Raw genomic sequence first — 4,665 nt, forward strand, 5'->3', positions numbered from 1 at the left:
TCTCAGACCTTTATGGGGGCTGGCCATTCGGCCATGCCTGGACCATTATCACTTATGTGTTTTCAACGGTAGAGTTTCTACACACCATAGATTAAGGTGTGGAGCTCTGCTGTTCCTCATGAATTAATGCAAAGTACTATTGTTTTTCTATTCAATTCAAGCTTATTCCTATTCTAAGATATTCATTCGCACCCAAGAACATGATGAATGTGATGATTATGTGACGCTCATCACCATTCTCACCTATGAACGCGTGCCTGACAACCACTTCCGTTCTACATAAAGATGAGATAGAATGAGTATCTCTTAGGTATCTAATTCAGGGGACCGAGTCCGAGATATTAGAATCTTCGTGGTATAAGTTAGAATCCATGGACGGCCATTCCTGAGATCCAAAAAGTCTAACCCTTGTCTGTGGTATTCCGAGTAGGATCTGGGAAGGGATGGCTGTGACGAGCTTCAAACTCGCGAGTGCTGGGCGTAGTGACAGATGCAAAAGGAGTATTGAATCCTATTCCAGTATGATCGAGAACCGACAGATGATTAGCCTTGCAGTGACAGCGCATTGGACCATTTTCACTGAGAGGACGGGATGTAGCCATTGACAACGGTGATGCCCAACATAAAGCTTGCCATGGAAAGGAGTATGAAGAATTGGATGAAGATAGCAGGAAAGCAGAGGTTCAGGAGGAACAAAAGCATCTCTATACGCTTATCTGAAATTCTCACCAATGAATTACATAAGTATCTCTATCTTTATTTTACGTTTTATTTATCTTTTAATTATCAAATCTCTAAAACCATTTGAATCCGCCTGACTGAGATTTACAAGGTGACCATAGCTTGCTTCAGGCTGACAATCTCTGTGGGATCGACCCTTACTCACGTAAGGTTTATTACTTGGACGACCCAGTGCACTTGCTGGTTAGTTGTGCGAAGTTGTGACAAAGTGTGATTAACGTTTGAGAGCACCAAGTCTTTGGCGCCATTGTTGATGATCACAATTTCGTGCACCAAGTTTTTGGTGCCATTGCTGGGGATTGTTCGAGTTTGGACAACTGATGGTTCATCTTGTTGCTCAGATTAGGTAATTTTATTTTAATTTTAACCTTTTTGTTTTTACTCTTTTATTTTCGAAAAATTTTCAAAAAAAAAAAATCCAAAAAAAATTAATAAAATTTTAAAACCAAAAATAATTTTATGTTTCTTGCTTAAATCTAGTGTCAAGTCATAAGTTTGGTGTCAATTGCATGTTTATCTCTTTCTTGCATTTTTCGAAAATTCATGCATTGCATTCTTCATGATCTTCAAGTTGTTCTTGGTAAGTCTTCTTGTTTGATCTTTAAAATTTGTTGTTTTATGTCTTTTCTTGTTTTTCATATGCGTTTTCAATTTGTTAGTGTCTAAAGTTTGAAATTTTCTAAGTTTGGTGTCTTGCATGTTTTTCTTTTCTTAAAAATTTTCAAAAATAAGTTCTTGGTGTTCATCTTGACATTCAAAGTGTTGTTGGTGTTCATCTTGACATTCATAGTGTTCTTGCATGCATCATTTGTTTTGATCCAAAACTTTCATGCATTGAGTCTTTTTCATGTTTTTCTCTTCCATCATTAAAAATTCAAAAATCAAAAAAATATCTTTCCCTTTTCTTCTCATAAAATTCGAAAATTTGATTTGACTTTTTCAAAAATTTTTAAAATCTAGTTGTTTCTTATGAGTCAAATCAAATTTTCAATTTAAAAGTTCTATCTTTTTCAAATCTTTTTCAAAAATCAAATATTTTTCAATTTTTCTTTCAAATTTTCGAAAATTTCAAATTGATTTTCAAAAATCTTTTTCTTATTTTGTTTCATAATTTCAAAATCTTCACTAACAATTAATGTGATTGATTCAAAAAAGTTTGTTACTTACCTATTAAGAAATGTTCAATCTTTAAATTTTAAAATCATATCTTTTTGTTTCTTGTTAGTCAAGTAATCAACTTTAATTTTCAAAATCAAATCTTTTTAAATTTCTTTTTTAAATCTTTCTCAAAATAAGTTTCAATCACATCTTTTTCAAAATCAATTTCAAAATCTCTTCTAACCTCTTATCTTTTCAAAATTGATTTTCAAATCTTTTTCAATTAATCTTATCTTTTTGTTTAATTCTTATCTTTTTCAAAACTACCTAACTAATTCTCTCTCTCTAATTTTCGAAAATCACCTTCCTCTTTTTCAAAATTCCTTTTTAATTAACTATTTATTTTAATTTTTAATTTGATTTAATTTTGTTTTTCTTTTTAAATTTTCGAATTTCAAATTTAAATTTAAATTAAAAACAAAAATATTTTTTTCTTTTCAATTATTTTCGAAAATTCTTCTCTCTCACCCCCTTCTAATTATTTATTTATCTACTAACACTTCTCTTTCTTAAAAATTCGAACCCACTCCCTCTTTCTGTGTTCGAATTTCTTTTCTTCTTCTACTCACAATAAGGACTCTCTATACTGTGACATAGAGGATTCCATATTTTTTTTTGTGTTCTCTTCTTTTTCATATGAGCAGGAACAAGGATAAGAACATTCTTGTTGAAGCTGATCCGGAACCTGAAAGGACTCTGAAGAGGAAGCTAAGGGAAGCTAAAGCACAACTCTCTGGAGAAAATCTGACAAAAATTTTCGAAAAAGAAGGAGACATGGCCGAAAATAATAACAATGCAAGGAAGATGCTTGGTGACTTTACTACACCAAAATCCAATTTACATGGAAGAAGCATCTCAACCCCTGCAATTGGAGCAAATAATTTTGAGCTAAAGCCTCAATTAGTTTCTCTGATGCAACAGAACTGCAAGTTTCATGGATTTCCATCAGAAGATCCTTTTCAGTTCTTAACTAAATTCTTGCAGATCTGTGATACTGTTAAGACCAATGGGGTTGAGTCCGAGGTCTACAGGCTTATGCTTTTCCCGTTTGCTGTAAGAGACAGAGCTAGAATATGGTTGGACTCTCAACCTAAGGATAGCCTGAACTCTTGAGATAAGCTGGTCACGGCTTTCTTAGCCAAGTTCTTTCCTCCTCAAAAGCTTAGTAAGCTTAGAGTGGATGTTCAAACCTTCAAACAAAAAGAAGGTGAATCCCTCTATGAAGCTTGGGAGAGATATAAGCAACTGACCAAAAAGTGTCCCTCTGACATGCTTTCAAAATGGACCATCCTGGATATATTCTATGATGGTCTGTCTGAATTATCTAAGATGTCATTGGACCATTCTGCAGGTGGATCCATTCACCTAAAGAAAACGCCTGCAGAAGCTCAAGAACTCATTGACATGGTTGCAAATAACCAGTTCATGTACACTTCTGAAAGGAATCCTGTGAGTAATGGGACGCCTCAGAGGAAGGGAGTTCTTGAAATTGATACTCTGAATGCCATATTGGCTAAGAATAAAATATTGACTCAGCAAGTCAATATGATTTCTCAGAGTCTGAATGGATTACAAGCTGCATCCAACAGTACTCAAGAGGCATCTTCTGAAGAAGAAGCTTATGATCCTGAGAACCCTGCAATAGCAGAGGTGAATTACATGGGGAAACCCTATGAGAATACCTATAATCCCTCATGGAGAAATCATCCAAATTTCTCATGGAAGGATCAACAAAAGCCTCAACAAGGCTTTAATAATGGTGGAAGAAACAGGTTTAGCAATAGCAAGCTTTTTCCTTCATCCACTCAGCAACAGACAGAAAATTCTGAGCAGAATCCATCTTGCTTAGCAAATATAGTCTCTAATCTATCTAAGGCCACTCTAAGTTTCATGAATGAAATAAGGTCCTCCATTAAAAATTTGGAGGCACAAGTGGGCCAGCTAAGTAAAAGGGTCACTGAAACTCCCCCTAGTACTCTCCCAAAGCAATACAGAAGAAAATCCAAAGAGAGAGTGCAATGCCATTGATTTGACCATCATGGCCGAACCTACAAGGGAGGAGAAGGACGTGAATCCTAGTGAGGAAGACCTCCTGGGACGTTCAGTGACCAATAAGGAATTTTCCTTTGAAGAACCAAAGGAATCTGAGGCTCATCTAGAGACCATAGAGATTCCATTGAACCTCCTTCGCCCTTCATGAGCTCTGATGAGTATTCTTCTTCTGAAGAGAATGAAGACGTTACTGAAGAGCAAGTTGCTAAGTACCTTGGTGCAATCATGAAGCTGAATGCCAAATTATTTGGTAAAGAGACTTGGGAAGATGAACCCCTCTTGCTCACCAATGAACTAAATGCATTGGATAGGCAGAAATTACTTAAAAAAAAAAAAAACAGGATCCTGGTAAATTCTTAATTCCCTGTAACATAGGAACCATGACCTTTGAGAAGGCTCTGTGTGACCTGGGGTCAGGCATAAACTTAATGCCACTCTCTGTAATGGAGAAACTTGGGATCTTTGAGGTGTAAGCTACCAGAATCTCATTGGAGATGGCAGACAACTCAAGAAAATAGGCTTATGGACAAGTAGAGGATGTGTTAGTAAAGGTTGAAGGCCTTTACATCCCTGCTGATTTCATAATCCTAGACACTTGGAAGGATGAGGATGAATCCATCATCCTTGGAAGACCCTTCCTAGCCACAGCAAGAGCTGTGATTGATGTGGACAGAGGAGAATTGGTCCTTCAATTGAATGAGGACAACCTTGTAT

General features: G+C 35.9%; 1 non-coding gene across 1 annotated transcript; it reads right to left on the bottom strand.

Moving 5' to 3' along the window:
• Positions 1-3,066: 3,066 nt before the first annotated feature.
• LOC148561875 (small nucleolar RNA R71) lies at positions 3,067-3,174 on the bottom strand. Its single transcript, XR_015888130.1, has one exon. It is a non-coding gene; the product is annotated as a small nucleolar RNA R71 (small nucleolar RNA).
• Positions 3,175-4,665: the final 1,491 nt, after the last annotated feature.

Source organism: Arachis ipaensis, chromosome B6 (assembly GCF_059453495.1).
Source record: "Arachis ipaensis isolate K30076 ecotype BB chromosome B6, ASM5945349v1, whole genome shotgun sequence".
NCBI lineage: Eukaryota > Viridiplantae > Streptophyta > Magnoliopsida > Fabales > Fabaceae > Arachis > Arachis ipaensis.